This window comes from Sapajus apella, unplaced genomic scaffold (assembly GCF_009761245.1).
Source record: "Sapajus apella isolate SASKATOON/1434 unplaced genomic scaffold, GSC_monkey_1.0 scaffold12, whole genome shotgun sequence".
NCBI lineage: Eukaryota > Metazoa > Chordata > Mammalia > Primates > Cebidae > Sapajus > Sapajus apella.
Window position 1 is genome coordinate 27,429,319 of NW_022436952.1, and position 17,453 is coordinate 27,446,771.

Below are 17,453 nucleotides of genomic sequence, written 5' to 3' on the forward strand. Positions count from 1 at the left end.
CGGCTCACCGCAACCTCCGTCTCCTGGGTTCAGGCAATTCTCCTGCCCCAACCTCCTCAATAGCTGGGATTACAGGCACGCGCCACCATGCCCAGCTAATTTTTTGTATTTTTAGTAGAGACGGGGTTTCACAGTGTTGACCAGGATGGTCTTGATCTCTTGACCTCGTGATCCACCCGCCTCGGCCTCCCAAAGTGCTGGGATTACAGGCTTGAGCCACCATGCCCGGCCCGGAACATTCATTCTAAGGAGTTAGAGAATGTCTTAAACCTACATGAATCAGAAAGATAGTAATATCCATTCAGCAAATATGTTTTGAGTACCATGTGCCAGTCACTGATCTGAGCACTAGGCATCAAAAAGAGACAAAAGCATCTGCAGTCTAGTACAGGAGCAGTGGAGACATAAACAGTAAACATAATAAAAATGGCATGGTCGGGCACTTAATCCCAGTACTTTCAGAGGCCAAGGTGGGCAGATTGCTTGAGGTCAAGAGTTCGAGACCAGCCTGGCCAACATGGTGAAACCCCATCTCTACTAAAAATACAAACATTAGCTGGGGATGGTGGTGGGCACCTGTAATCCCAGCTACTCTGGAGGTTGAGGCAGGCGAATCACTTGAACCCAGGAGGCGGAGGTTGCAGTGAGCTGAGATCACACCATTGCACTCCAGTCTAGATGACAGAGTGAGACTCAATCTCAAAAAAATAAAATAATTTTTAAAATGGCTGGACTGTATTAGAAGTTGATAAAGTCTATGCAAAAAGCAAAAGACATGCAACATAATAAGAGGGTTCGGAAATGCAGCCAGAAGAGGAGAAACCGTCAAAGGAGACTGGAAGACAGAACCCTGTAAGTAGTATAGGAAAATGTGACATTATAGAAGCCTAGAGAAGAAAGTGTACCAAGGTAGACGGCATGATCAGTAGTCAGAGGCTCCTGAGTGAAATAGACTTGAGAATAGACTACTGGATTTAGCAACAGGAAAGTCTCATATGTGATGCTGACATGAGCTGTTTCAGTAAAGATGTGCTAATTTCTTCTCATTGTGGAGAAAGGATGATGAGAAAGATAGTTACTGCTAAGTGCTCTTCTTTTTGTGATCTTATAGCAGTAATGGTAGTTTGATGTCTGGTAAATTTGTAGCATCTAGATTGCTATTCACAGAAAACAGGATAACTGGTTTTGCTTGGATGTCAACTTGATCAGTGTGAGTAAATGGTAAGATTATATGGATAGCACCAGTAGGGAATGAGATTTCTGTTGTGAAAACCCCAAACCCAGAACTGCAGGAACTAGTCCTTTGGTAAGTTACATTATTTAGGTACAGAAAGGCTAATGAAGAGAATTGGTGGTGTGTGGGCTTTTCAATCAGTTGACTCCAGGTGGCGTTCCTAGAGGTTGCTATAGAAAGAAAATAGCTTAAATTCAGCCCCGAATTTAATTCCATCTAGTTCACTAAGAAAAAGAATACTAAGTCAGGTGGAGAACTTGCCTTCTTTATTTTTAGCTTAATGTGTTATTCTAGATTTAGAATACATTTGATTAACTGGGGTAAGGGGATGATCAGAAATTCAATATTTAACTGCTGTCATTCTAGCAAGGGCATACTGAGCAGATAGCATCATCATAATATGTGGGCTGAGATGAGGCTGCTCCAGATGAGTCTCTCTCAAAGTTAATTGATGGAAACTTCCCACCTTCAAGAATTTTTATTACCTTAGCAATGCTATGCCAAGACTGCAGAAACACAGCTGTGGGTGCTGTGCAGACGCCCACATTGCCAATGTCAGGAAGGATGTACTTTTAAACCTCTAATTTATCTAATAATGTCGTTAGTGATTTGTGTAGGTTTGACATTGTGATGAAAATTCTTCCTGGCTTGATTTATAACAAGAATTCAGTTTGCAGTCTTAAAATGTATATTGTCTTAATATGCATGTGGAAGATACTAACAAGTCAACTTACAAAAAGATCTGACTAAAATACTATCCTGTCTATCTAAAGGAACTTATTATCCACCATGGTATTTGAAAATGAATGCAAATTAAATGTTTTTATGCTGTAATAATCTATCTGTTGTGGTTCCTGCTTTATAACAAGATGGCAAGATTCAGTGCTGAAAGAGAGCCAGCTTTCATATTCAGTCCAGTCTGACTCCTATTCTCTAATGGAAAATATGAATAGATTGGATTGACGTCAGCTTATATAGTGGAGATGGAATAGTAAACTCTTGTAAATAAATATTTTAAAAGAGGTAGGAAATAGTCCTTTGGCGTTTAAAATATAAAATTTTATAGTAACAATATTGTTACTATAAATATATGATAAATATCATAAATATATGATGTTTCTCATGTAGGCATGTCTCTTTTTTGTTTGTTTTTGAGACGGAGTCTCACTTTGTGCAGTCCAGACTGGAGTCCAATGGTGTGATCTTGGCTCACTGCAACCTCTACCTCCCGGTTAAAGTGATTCTCCTGCCTCAGCCTCCCAGGTAGCTGGGATTACAGACACCTGCCACCACAAACGGCTAATTTTTGTATTTTTAGTAGAGACAGGATTTTACCATCTTGGCCAGGCAGGTCTCGAACTCCTGACCTCGTGATCTACCTGCTTTGGCCTCCCAAAGTGCTGGGATTACAGGTGTGAACCATTGTGCCCATCCATAGGCACATCTCTTTAATACAAAATGTGAAGGATTCTTTTCTAATTAATGGATTCACTGCAAGGATTGATTGCGTTTATCAAAATCAGTATACATTTAATGTTTCAGAATATACCCACTGCATAAAGTAGAGTATTCCTAATTACTTATAGAAAGAATATATAGCGTTTGTTCCACTCTACTGGACTATGTGAAAACCTTTGGATCTGAAGTGTCTTTATACTTTTAAGCTGCCTTTGTCCCATGTTTGAAATTTAAAAACCTTATTTGGAATAGAATTCTAGAAGTAGAATTTTAGACCTGGATTGACTTTAGAGTTGTTTGTTTTTGTTTGCTTGTTATTTTGAGGTGGAGTTTTGCTCTTGTTACCCAGGCTGGAATGCAATGGCGTGATCTCGGCTCACCACGATCTCTACCTCCCGAGTTCAAGTGATTCTCCGGCCTCAGCGTCCCGAGTAGCTGGAATTACAGGCATGCGCCACCACGCCTGGCTAATTTTGTATTTTTAGTAGAGACGGGGTTTCTCCATGTTGGTCAGGCTGGTCTCAAAACTCCCAACCTCAGGTGATCCACCCCCCTCGGCCTTCCAAAGTGATGGGATTATAGGCATGAGCCCTGCTCCCGGCTGACTTTAGAATTATTTTATATTCTAATTTCTTAATTTTCTAGTTGAGGAAATTAAAACCCAGAGAGTTTAAGGGTCTTTTCTAAGATTACCCAGCTAGAACTAGAATCCACCTTTCTAACTCCTTATATTTCTGCTATAATTTCTTGTCTCCAACAAGTTAATCAAATAGCAATTACATTGTAAGTTGGCAGAAGTTTTAGGTCTCTGTTGTGTGTGTGTGTGTTACTATATATATTTTCAGGCTCCAAAGTCAATAGTGATCTGTAATTATTCTTCATATGTATCTATGTTTTTATCTTTTTAGTTAGATGGAGAAGTCACAGTGTTTAAATTATAAGTTAAAGTGATTTCTGAGTATCTATGAATATATGAAAGTCTTGAATATATAGGTAACAAGGATCCATATATAATTAAGTCCTACAAGCACTATAGGTGAAGGAAATGCTAAGGATTCTCCTATGACTGGGCCCCATTATGAAATTTAAAGAAATCAATACTTATCTAAAGCATAAGAGATGAACATGCTCAGTACTGATAGGCTATCTATGCTAATAAGCTAATTCTTTTTTTTTTTTTGAGACAGAGTTTTGCTCTTGTTGCCCAGGCTGGAGTGCAATGGTGTGATCTCAGCTCACTGCAACCTTCACCTCCTGGGTTCAAGCGATTCTCCTGCCTTAGCCTCCAGAGTAGCTCAGGTGCCCACTACCACATCCGGCTGATTTTTTGTATTTAGTAAAGACGGGGTTTCACCATGTTGATCAGGCTGGTCTTGAACTCGTGACCTCAGGTAATCCACCCGCCTTGGCCTCCCAAAGTGCTGGGATTACAAGTATGAGCCACCTTGCCTGGCTCAGTGATTCTGATAATGACTTGCGTAGTTTCCATAATGATTTAACGTCATCTCCTGCTTCAATCCTGTCCCCAGATACTAAAACAAACTAAAATAATTTGTGTAAATAATAATATTGAACTATTGAAGGTCATTACAATGCAGTTACATTTTTATAATTCAAAATCTTCTACCAAGCATGTTTCCAGCTGTGGCTATTTTTGAAATACAATTGTGGAAGCAAGATTGACCTACCCAGATAAATATTTGGAGGATAAAGATGGTGCTAGCCAATGTGAGCTGCTGGAAAGAACAGTCAGAACATTCATGAATTCAAGTTTTTTTGGGGGGGGTTTTTTTTTTTGGGACGGAGTTTCGCTCTTGTTACCCAGGCTGGAGTGCAATGGCGCGATCTCGGCCCACCGCAACCTCCACCTCCTGGGTTCAGGCAGTTCTCCTGCCTCAGCCTCCTGAGTAGCTGGGATTACAGGCACGCGTCACCATGCCCAGCTAATGTTTTGTATTTTTAGTAGAGACGGGGTTTCACCGTGTTGACCAGGATGGTCTTGATCTCTTGACCTCGTGATCCACCCGCCTCGGCCTCCCAAAGTGCTGGGATTACAGGCTTGTTTTGTGGGAGTTTTGTGTGTGTTTGTAGAAGATTTATTGTTAGCTTAAAGCGAGCAAGACCCCATGCTTTGTTTACAAAGCTCAGTTTATGAAGTTTTAGGAGAGGCTGTATTTCTGCTTTACAATTTATAACGTTGAGAAAGTCAGTATACACAGAAATTCAGATATGTATTCATGAACATAAATAGCTTTAATGAAGTGGAATGTGTTACTTATATGACTAAACTTAAAAATTAAAACTAAATGGGCCCCTAATTATTTTCAACATTGTTTAAAAGGCATTTATGTATATAATTTTTATATGCCTTAGCCATAAAATAGGCAAATATTTTAATTCTGTATAAATATATAAAAGCTGTACTTTGATATGTAAAACAAACAAGAATATATCAAACTGGTATGTATGGAAACAAATATCCATTTCTTCTCAGGATGTGAATTGTTTGAAGATAAAATGGAAAGCACTTCAAAATATCTGTTTATGTACATAAAAAGAAAAGCATCATTCTTGGATTATATTTGAGAGTTCCTAACAAGATTAATTTGACTTGGACACAGAGTCCCCCAAAATGATACTGCAAATATTAAGGAATTTCTAATCATATTGCGCTTCAGCAGTGTTCTCAACACAATGACATTTATAAGCTGAGTTCTCCAAACTGCCATGAGTATTGGCTCTCTTCTGATATTTGCTATGCTTATTACAGTTGCCAAACTTTAAAACTTTCTGTATCAGGATCTTTGAAGCAGTTTAAGAGAAATGATGAAAGAAGGCAGCTTGCTATGTTATTATCATGTTAGTCACTCCTAGAGATTCTCTTAAAATGACAAGCGTTAATGATAAGCTTTTATTTGAGGTATATCAAATATTCTCTGATGTGACGGCTTTAAAATATATTTGCAATTCTGATTTTTCAGAAATAATCACTTCCAAATCAAAGTCAAAATCAGAAGTTATTCATGCTAAGTGTTATAGCTTTCTGACATGTAGGAATAACTGATGTGGGTGAAACTTCTAGCTTGATGTTTTATATCTAGCTATTAGTCAGCTAATCCTTCTCCCTACTTCACTGAAAATATTTTCATTCTGTCTGACAAAAGGTAAAATTATATTAACTGTGACTAAAAATGGATTGCAGATGACACATTAATGAAACTAATGGTTCTTGCCTTATTCACTCTTTATTGTTATTATTTTTTTGAGATGGAGTTTCACTCTTGTTGCCCAGGCTGGATTGCAACGGTGCAATCTTGGCTCACCGCAACCTCCCCCTACCTCCAGGATTCAAATGATTCTCTTGCCTCAGCCTTCTGAGTAGCTGGGATTACAGGCATGCGCCACTACGCCTGGCTAATTTTGCATTTTTAGTAGAGACAGAGTTTCACCATGTTGGTCAAGCTGGTCTCAAACTGCCAACCCCAGGTGATCCGCCCACCTCACCCTTCCAAAGCGCTGGGATTACAGGCATGAGCCAACACGCCTGGCCAATTCTTGCCTTATTCTCTAAAGTTTTTATTTCTTACATTTGGTGAACCTATATCCAGATAGTTTAATAATTACACAGAAGATATCCTTTCTTTTGGAACTTTGATGGAACAAGATTTCATAAAAGTTTTCAGATCATTTTTGTTTTTTTTGTTTTTTTTTTTTGAGACAGTCTCACTTCATCACCCAGGCTGGAGTGCAGTGGTGTGATCTGGGCTCACTGCAACCTACAACTCCCAGGTTAAAGTGATTCTTGTGCCTCAGCCTCCCAAGTAGCCGGGATTACAGGTGTGTGCCACCATACCTCGCTAATTTTTTTATTTTTAGTAGAGTCAGGGTTTTGCCACATCGGCTAGACTGGTCTCAGGCTCCTGACCTCAGGTGATCCATTCACCTTGGCCTCCCAAAGTGTTGGGATTACAGCCATGCACCACCATGCCCGGCCCAGATCATTTTTAATGTAAATTTAAAAACAACCCAATAAATTCCATGATGACATACTAAAAGTTCACTTAGTTAAACATTTGGAATGTGCCTAGTTAATCAGAGTAAGGCATGACAGATGGGTAAGCAGTTTTCACAAAGGGATTAGGTCTGTGAAGAAGCATTTTTACTCATCAAGAAAAATTCAGTTGATCTCCATAGCATGGAAGGAGTCATGGTAACATTGTTTATAAAGCATTTGGATTTTAAAGAGATGTCATTAATTTATTTCATAATTGTTAAAGGGTAGTAACTTTCAAACTTTTTTGACCATAATTCTGTGTAATACTTATCTACATATATATGTGAAACAATACTTTACCTCATGCACCTTATTCTTCTATTTCCTTTAAAAAATGCTGGTCATAATTCATACATTAACTGCATTACCCACTAATGGATCATAAACTGAAATTTGAAAAATATTGATGAATAGCTGGGTGCAATGGCTCACACCTATAATCCCAGTACTTTTTGAGGCTGAGGCAGGAAGATCGCTTGAGGACATGAGTTCAAGGCTAGCCTGGAAAAAAAAATGGGGAGACTCTTTTTCTAAAAAAAAAAAAAAAAAAAAAAAAGTAGGGCATTGTGGCTTGCACCTGTAGTTCTAGCTCCACAGGAGGCTGAGGTGGGAGGATTGCAGGAGTTCGAGGCTACAGTGAGCTATGATTGCACCGCTACGCTCCAGTCTGGGCAACACAGCAAGACTCTGTCTCAAAAAAAGAAAAAGAAATATTGATGAATAAAGAAAATAATTTTCTAATTGTTTTTTTTCTTCTTGAAGACATAGAATGTAAGCATTGTCATTTTATGTGTTTCTGAACCACTCATTTCTTTGGACTCATCTAGACCTTGTTATAAAAAATTGCATCAGTTCGAAAATCTTATACACAAGCATCCTGCTCTAAGACTACAACATTCTGCCCTAGATTTTGTGCCCAAGTACTCCCACCTACAATTCTTTAATTATATTTAGGCCACATTGGTTTACAACTCAAGTCTGTTCTTTCTTTCTTACCCAACTTGGAGTCCATGGTCCAACATTATAATCACATCCTTAAAAAGATACTCAGTTCCACCCAATGCTGTGGCTCTCTGTAATCCCAGTTACTCAGGAGGTTGAAGTTGGAGGATCCCTTAAGCCCAGGAGTTCAAGGCTGCAGTGGGCTATGATTGTGCCACTGCACTCTAACCTGGACAACAGAGCAACACTCTCCAAAAATAAGTCAAAACAACTTTTAAAAAAAAGATACCAAATCTCTAGCCAAAGATGATTGAATAAAATAAAACGTGAATTAAAAAAAAAAAGACTGGCCAGGCATGGTGGCTTATGCCTATAATCCCAGCACTTTGGGAGGCCCAGGCAGGTGGATCATGAGGCCAGGAGTTCAAAACTAGCCTGGCCAACATGGTGAAACCCTGTCTCTAATAAAAATACAAAAATTAGCTGGGCATGGTGGCAGGTGCCTGTAATCCCAGCTACTTGACAGACTGAGACAGAGAATTGCTTGAACCCAGGAGGTGGAGGTTGCAGTGAGTCGAGATAGTACCACTGCACTCCAACGTGGATGAGAGAGCGAGACTCTGTCTCAAAAAAAAAAAGGTACCAAATCTAGCAGGGGATGGAGATTTCAGTGAACTGAGATTGTACCACTATGCTCCAGCTTGGGTGACAGAGTGAGACCCTGTCTCAAAAAATAAAAATAAAATTGCCAAATCTCCATTTCTCTTCTTCACTTTATAGTGCTACCTTGCAAAACCCCAAATCCTCCTTGTCAGAGACATTTCTCTAAAACTTAAATACTAAAAAGAAAACACACAAAAGCCAAAACAAACCCTGAATAAACTGCAAATCTTGATGAACTAGATGGTTCTTTGTCTACACATGTGCCAACATAGATGAAAAAGTCACGCCATCAGAAAAACTGATTTCATTTAAAAATTATCTCAAACTTCCCATAGTCTCGTAGCACTGTGTGACAATCCCACTACTCTCTGATATTACTATTTCATATCTACTTTGACTTCATCCCTCCTTCTCCGTTTTTACCCTCATTACCTAGTTTGTGATTTAACCCAGTGGTTCTCAAAATGTGGTTCCCAGACCAGCAGCGTGTGTATTATTGAAAAAATTCAAGCTTTGAATGAAAAGACCTTCCAAACAGGCGTTGTGTGAGCAACATGGCTGTTTATTCACCTGGTTGCAGGTGGGCTAAGGCCGAAAAGGGCATTAGCAAAGGGCAGTGGGATCAGAGTTGGTTTTATAGGTTTGGGTAGTTTTTTTGGGGGGGTGGGGGTGTTGCAGAGTAAAATCAGTTATAGTGGTGGAGGGTAGGGGCAAGGGAGCATACATGACCTCAAGTTTAGTTACAATGGCAGGGTTGGGTGAGAGGTATTTACATTATCATAAGAACAGTTAAGATGGCAGGGTTGGGTGAGGGGCTTGTTTGAGAAACGATCAGGGGATCAGGGAGTGGGTGGGGGACGTCAGCCGGCAGCTGGGACATGCAGGACTTCACACTTTCGGACTCCAGGCTTGCATATGGAGACCTGACAGGTATCATTTGGGAACTTGTTAGATATGAAAATTCACAGGCTCCACTTCAGGCCTATTGAGTTAGAAACTCTATGGGTGGGGCTCAGCAATGTGTTCTAAGAAGCCCTGCAGGTGATTCTGATGCATGAGCAAGTTTTAAAAATGGATCTAGCCTCATACTTCATTGAGAAGCCGTTCTCTATAACATAAGCTCTAAGAGGGCAAGGTTTTTTTCTTTTTTCTTTATATGTATCCTGAGCACTAGAACAGTGCCTGGTACATGGTAGGCTTCAATAAATATTTGTTGTTTCAAATCATTAAATGAGAATACCCATTGTTTCCTGCTAACATCTAAAAACGCACCTGCATCTATATTCATTTTCTTCTTTTTCCAGCTAAGGAAATGTGCCTCATCCTACAGTCAGATTCTACACCATTCCAAAACAACAGACTTTCCCTTTCCCCTATCCCCTATCAGTTATTGCTCTATATCTCTGTTTCCCCTTTGTCCCATATCTCCCTGCCCCCCACTCGGCAGTTAACCCATTCTAGTCTGACTTTCACTTCCACTATTCAGTGGTTCTTGACAAAGTAATTTTTTTTTTTACACACTCAGAGAAACTTCTGTAGTAACATACTATAGAAATGATCCCTGAAAGTATAGTCTTGACAAAGTAATTATTTTTACTGTCTTTATTGACATATAATTCACATAATATAAAGTTACCCATTTAAAGTTACAACTAACTGATCACAACCAGTCATAGGTTTCTTTGTTTCTTCTCCCACTGCTTCACAACTAGCCTTTTTAAAAAAGTGTACAATTCAAGAGTTTTGATACAGTCACAGTTGTTCAACCATCACCCTAATCTAAGTTTCAGAAAAGTTCCATCACCCCAGAAAGAAACCCCTACCTATTAGCAGTCACTTCTCATTTCCACCACCCCTCCAGTCTTAAGCTACCACTACTGTCTGCTTCTATAAATTTCTTGTTCTAGGCTTTTCATGTAATTCTTATTATAGAATTACAGATTCTATAATAAGTGGTCTTTGTGATGGGCTTCTATTACTTTCCATAGTGTTTTCAATGTTCAACCACATTGTAGCATGTGTAAGTGCTTCATTCCTTTTTATGGCTGAGTAATATTCCATTGTATGAATATACTGTCTTTATCCATCAGTTGATGGATACTTGGTTGTTTTTACTGTTTGGCGATTATAAACAATGCTGCTATGTACATTAATGTACAAGTTTTTTTTGTGGATGTATGATTTTATTTCTCATGCACATATACCTAGGAGGGGAATTGCTGGGCCAGCTGTATGGTAACTTTACCTTTAAAATGTTAAGGAACTACCAAAGCAGCTGTACCACTTCACATTTCCACTAGCAATATATGAGAGTTCCATTTATCCACATAGTTGCCAACACCTATTATTACTAATTGTCTTTTTTGTTATAGCTATTTTATTATAGCTATCCTAGTGGATGTGAAATGGTTTCTCATTGTGGTTTTGATTAGCATTTCCCTAATGACTAATGATGGTAAAAGGAAAAAAAAACAAACCTGTTTTTCTGTACACACACTTTTTTTTTTTTTTTTTGAGTCTCACTCTGGTCATCCATACTGGAATACAGTGGCATGATCTCTACCTACTGCAACCTCTGCCTCCCAGGTTCAAGCTTCAGCTTCCTCAGTAGCTGGGATTACAGGTGTGCCACAACACCCAGCTAATTTTTTTGTTTGTTTGTTTCAAAACAGCATCTTGCTCTGTCTCCAGGCTGGAGTGCAGTGACGCAATCTCGGCTCACTGTAACCTCCGCCTCCTGGGTTCAAGTAATTCTTCTGCCTCAGCCTCCTGAGTAGCTGGGACCACAGGCTCGTGCCACCATGCCTGGCTAATTTTTGTATTTTTAGTAGAGACGGGGTTTCACTGTGTTGGCCAGGATGGTCTTGATTTCTTGACCTCATGATCCTTCCACCTTGGCCTCCCAAAGTACTGGGATTACAGGTGCGAGCCATCGTGCCTGGCTAATTTTTTAATTTTTAATAGAGACAGGGTTTCACCATGTTGGCCAGGCTGGTCTCGAACTCCTGACCTCAGGTGATCCACCCACCTTGGCCTTCCAAAGTGTTGGGATTACAGGTATGAGCCACCTTACCCGGCCCCACAGACTCCTGACACTAAATGTCTGTGGGGTTTTCCCACCAACCAATTCTCCATTTCTCTCTGGACACCAATTTAACTCAATTCTGACACTAATTACCTGGAATTACAACAGATCCCACAGGTTAAGGGCTCAGTCCCGCAAGATGCCCCCACCTCAGATGCCAGTTATAAGTCTGGACCTCCCAAACTTCTGGCCAACTGGTTATAAATCAAGAGTTCCCACAACCTTCTCCTAAGTTAAATAATTTGCTATAAATAGTCTTATAAAATTCAGGGAAACATTCACTTATGTTTACTGGTTTATGAAAGGATATTATAAAGGATACGAACGAACAGCCAGATAAAGAGAGCTACACAGGGTGAGGTCCTGAAGGAGATGAGTCTTAAACATAAGAGCTTCTGTTGGAGGTGGGGTATGCCACCCTATGTTCACCAAACCAGAAATAATGTAGGCATATTCAAATAATTATTAAGTCAGTCTCCCATCTTTCTCCCTTCCCTAGAAAATGAGAATAGGGTTGAACATCCAGGCCTCCTACTATAGCTTGGTTTTTCTGATGACCAGTTGTCATTCTGAAGCTATCCAATAGCCCACCAAGAACAGCTTCATAAGAACAAAAGGCATTCATAGACTATACAGGAAATTCCAAGGAATTTAGAAGCTCTATGTCAGAAGCCAGGTTCAAAGACTAAATATTAGAAAATGCTTCCAGTACCCCTATTACTCAGGAAATTAAAAAGGGTTTTAGGGGCGCTGTGTCAGAAACCAAGGCAGAGAACAAATATATATTTCCAATTATGTCACAGATGTTTCACATCTTTTCATGTGCTTATTGGCCATTTATATATCTTCTTTGGAAAAATACCTATTCAAATCCTTTGGGTTGTCTTTTTATTACTGAAGTATAAGGATTCTTTACATATTCAGGATACAGTCTCATTAGATATATGATTTTCAGGGTTGTTTTTTTTTTTTTTTTTTTTTTTGAGACAGGGTCCACTGTCTCCCAGGCTGGAATATAGTGATGATTATGGCTCACTGCACCCTCAAACTCCTGGGCTTAGGCGATCTTCCTGTCCTAGCGTCTCAAGTAGCTGGGACTACAGGTGCACCAACCATACCCAGCTATTTTTTTTTTTTTTTTTGAGACATGGTCTTGTCAAGTTGCCCAGGCTGATCTCAAACTCCTAGCCCCAACCTTACCCTCCCAAAGTGCCAAAATTACAGACATAAGCCAATATGCCTGGCAGATTTGCAGATGTTTTCTGCCAGTCTGTGGGTTGTCTTTTCACTTTATTGATTTGTGATACAAAAGTTTTAATTTTTATGTAGTTCAATTTAACATTTTTTTTTTCTTTTCTGCTTATGCTTTTGGTGTCAGATCTAAGAAAACCATTGCCTAATCCAAGGTCATGATTTACTCCAATGCTTGCTTTTAGGTGTGTTACATAGTTTTAGCTTTACATTTAGGTCTGTGATGCATTTGGGGTTAATTTTCATATGTGGTGTAAAGAAAAGGTCCAACTTGATTATTTTGCATGTGGATATCCAATTTTTCCAGCACCATTTGACCATTTCTTGAAAAGATAGTTTTTTTCCTTTTTTGTTTTTTGAGACAGAGTCTTATTCTGTCACCCAGGCTGGAGTACAGTGGCATGATCTCAGCTCACTTCAACCTCTGTCTCTTGGGTTCAGGCAATTCTCATGCCTCAGCTACCCAAGTAGCTGGGATTATAGGTGTGCACCATCACATCCACCTAATTTTTGTATTTTTGGTAGAGACAGGGGTTCGCCATGTTGGCCAGGCTGGTCTCGAACTCCTGGCCTCAGGTGATCCACCCACCTTGGCCTCCCAAGCTGCTGGGGTTACAGTATGAGCCACTGTACCTGGCCTTTTTTTTCCCCCCACATATTTGACCTCTCAGCAATTGACAGAGTTCACTACTCCCTCCTTCAAATACTCTCTACTATCTTGGTTCTCCTTTTACAAATTTTGCCATTTCTCTTTAGTCTTTATAGGTCCCTTATCTTCTTTTTCTTTTTCTTTTTTTTTTTTTTTTTTTTTAATATAGAGATGGGGTTTCATCATGTTGGCCAGGCTGGTCTTGATCTCCTGACCTCGTGATCTGCCCACCTCAGCTTCCCAAAGTGCTGGGATTACAGGCGTGAGCCACTGCACCCAGCCCCTTATCTTCTAGTAAGCTTCTAAATACTGGGTTTTCAGTTATTTTCACTGTATAGTAAATTACCATAAAACTTAATAAATAATAAATAAAACATTTATCATGCTTACAGTGTCTTTGAGTCAGAAATTAAAACTGGGTAAAGCAAGGTCACCTTATCTCTGTTCCAACTGGGGCCTCAGTTGGAAGACTCAGTCTGGGGGACTGGAATCATCTGAAGGCCTGTGAACTTACATGTCAAGCAATTGGTAATGGCTACTGGCTGGGGAACCATAAGCCACATCCGCATGAGCCTGTTCATGTGGTTTCTTCACATGAGCTAGTTTGGGATTCCTCATGGCTTGATGGCTTAGCTGAGTATCAAGAGCAAGTATCCAGAGGGAGACAGAGGAAAAAAGAAGAGGAAACCAGAGGGAAGCCACATGGCCTTTTATGACCAAACTTCAAAAGTCACACAGTATCACTTTTGCTACATGTTTTTATCCAAGTAGTCACCACGCCTCACCCATGTTTAGATTAGGAAGGGAAACAGACTGTCTTTTTATGGGCAAGGTTCTAAAATAGCATGTGGGACCAGGAATGTTGTTGTGGCCTTTTAAAAAATGTCTGCCACAGTCTTTTCTGGCCACACAATTCACATCCTTCCCACTTGCTAAATACACTCACCCATATCCCCTAAGATTTCCCAAAGTCTAATCCCATTATGGCATTAGGCTTAGGCTTGAAGTCCAAGATCTTATTGAGGCCAAGACCATGTACAGATAAGATTTCTTAGGTAAGATTTCTTCCTTAAAAAAAAAAATCTCCAGTAAAACTTTGAATTTTATGTTTAATTATTAAAATGTATACTGTATGGAGATCAATTATGTACCAGTAATTACACTGATAATGCAGTATAAAAGAAAATGTTTAACACTGGAGGCTTATGGTCACAGGAAGTTTTTTTTTTTTTTAATTTCAATTGTCATACATATTTTTACTGCAGAGACATATTATATACTGCTTTGACTGAGTCCCATAGACTTTGGTATATTGTGTTTCTATTTTCATTTGTTTCAAGGAATTAGTCAATTTCCTTCTTAATTTCTTTCTTCACCCATTGGTTGTTCAGGAGCATGTTGTTTAATTTACATGTATTTGTGTAATTTTGAATGTTTCTCTTGTTACTGGTTTCTAGTTTTATTCCATTGTGGTCAGATAGGATATATGATAAGATTTCAATTAAAAAATTTTTTTTGGCCAGGCACAGTGGCTCACGCCTGTAATCCTAGCACTTTGGGAGGCCTAGCTGGGTGGATCATGAAGAGTTCAAGACCAGCCTGGCCAACATGGTGAAACCCCGTCTCTACTACAAATACGAAAATCAGTTGGGTAGGGTGGCACACACCTGTAGTCCCAGCTACTTGGGAGGCTGAGGCAGGAGAATTGCTTGAACCCAGGAGCAGAGGTTGCAGTGAGCCGAGATCACGCCATTGTACTCCAGCCTGGGAGACAGAGCAAGACAAATTTTTTTTTTAGCCTTGTTTTGTGTCCTAACATATAGTCAGTCCTGGAGAATGTTCTATGTGCTAATAAAAAGAATTCATATTCTGCAGCTGTTGGGTGAGACGTTCTATAAATGTCTGTTAGATCTATATTGATGTTTGTTGATTTTCTTTTTTTTTTTTTCCTCAATGGAGTCTTGCTCTTTTGCCCAGGTTGCAGTGCAATGTTGTGATCTCAGCTCACTGCAACCTCTGCCTCCAAGGCTCAAGGGATTCTCGTGCCTCAGCCCCTGAGTAGGTAGGATTACAGGCACCCTCCATCATGCCTGGCTAATTTTTGTATTTTTAGTAGAAACGGGGTTTCACCATGTTACCAGGCTGATCTTGAACTCCTTATCTGAGGTGATCTACCCACCTCAGCCTCCCAGAGTGCTGGGATTACAGGTGTGAACCACCGCGCCTGGCCTCTTTGTTGATTTTCTATCTAGGTGATTTGTCCAATGCTGGGTTGGGTGTTGAAGTCCCCAAATGTTATTGTATTGGCATCTGTCTCTCCCTTTAGATCTAATAGTATTTTCTTTATGAATCTAAGTGCGCTGGTGTTGGATGCATATATATTCACAATTGTTATAGCTTCTTGCTGAATTAATCCCTTTATTACTATATACTGTCCTTCTTTGTCTTTCTTTTACAGCTTTTGACTTAAGGTCTGTTTTAGCTGATATAAATTTAGCTATTCCTGCTTGCTTTTGGTTTGCATTTTTGTGAAATATCTTTTTTTTTTTTTTTGAGATGAAGTTTCGCTCTTGTTACCCAGGCTGGAGTGCAATGACGCGATCTCAGCTCACCGCAACCTCCGCCTCCCAGGTTCAGGCAATTCTCCTGCCCCAGCCTCCTGAGTTGCTGGGATTACAGGCACGCGCCACCATGCCCAGCTAATTTTTTGTATTTTTAGTAGAGACGGGGTTTCACCATGTTGACCAGGATGGTCTCGATCTCTTGACCTCATGATCCACCCGCCTCGGCCTCCCAAAGTGCTGGGATTACAGGCTTGAGCCACCGCGCCCGGCTGTGAAATATCTTTTTCCATTCCTTCACTTTCAATCTGGGTATGTCCTTACAGATCAGATGAGTTTCTTGTAGGCAGCATATAGTTGGGTCTTGTTTTTGTTTTTGTTTGTTTTGTTGTTGTTTAAATTCATTCAGGCAGTTTCTTTTAATTGGGAATTTTAACTATTTTACCCTCAAGATTATTATTAATAGATGAGAACATACTCCAAATGTTTATTGATTGATTTCTGATTATTTTGTGTAATCTTTGTTTCTTCCTCTCTTTTTTTTTTTTTTTTTTTTTTTTTTTTAAATATGAGGTTTCACCATGTTGGTCAGGCTGGTCTTGAACTCCTGACCTCAGGTGATCCACCCGCCTTGGACTCCAAAGTGCTTGGATTGCAGGCTTGAGCCACCATGCCCAGCCCTTCCTCTCTTATTATATGTTTTTGTGGTTGTCTTTCTCCTTTTTCTTTTGGCTCTCCTGGTGAATTTTATAATTTTGCATGTTTTCATGAGGGCAGTTATCATCTTTTTACTTCCAAATGTAAGACTCCCTGAGCATTTCTCTTGGATTGGACTAGTGGTGATGAATTCTCTTATTTTTTGCTTGTCTGGGAAAGATTTTATTTCTCTTTCATTTTTGAAGAATAGCTTTCCTGGGTATAATATTCTTGGCTACCTGGGTTTATTTTCTTTCTATACTTCGACTATATCATCTCTTTCTCTCCTGGCCTGTAAAGTTTCTGCTGAGAAAGGTGCTGCTAGGCTAATGGAGATTCCCTTATATGTGACCTGATGCATTTCTTTTGAAAAACAATTCTCTTTTAGAATTATTTCTTTGTCTTTGCCATTTGATGATTTGACAGTTAGGTGTGGTGGCCCATGTAATCCCAGCACTTTGGGAGGCCAAGGCAGCTTGATCACCTCGAGACCAGGCTGACCAACATGGCGAAACCCTGTCTGTACTAAAAATGCAAAAATTACCTGCACGTGGTGGCAGGCACCTGTAATCCCAGCTACTTGGGAGGCTGAGGCAAGAGAATTGCTTTCACCTGGGAGACGAAGGTTGCAATGAGCCAAAAATCACACCATTGCACTCCATCCTGGGGTATAAGAACAAAACTCTGTCTCAAAAAAAAAAAAAAATTTTTTTTTAACTATAATGTTACCCTAGAGATTGAGTGGAATCTATTTGGGAACTTTCCAGCTTCCTGGATCTGAATATCCATCTCTCTCCCAAGACTTGAGAAGTTTTCAGCTATTATGTCATTAAATATATTTTCTACACCTTCTCTCTTCT

General features: G+C 39.7%; 1 pseudogene; it reads right to left on the reverse strand.

Moving 5' to 3' along the window:
- Positions 1-9,822: 9,822 nt before the first annotated feature.
- LOC116553603 lies at positions 9,823-9,928 on the reverse strand (annotated as a pseudogene).
- Positions 9,929-17,453: the final 7,525 nt, after the last annotated feature.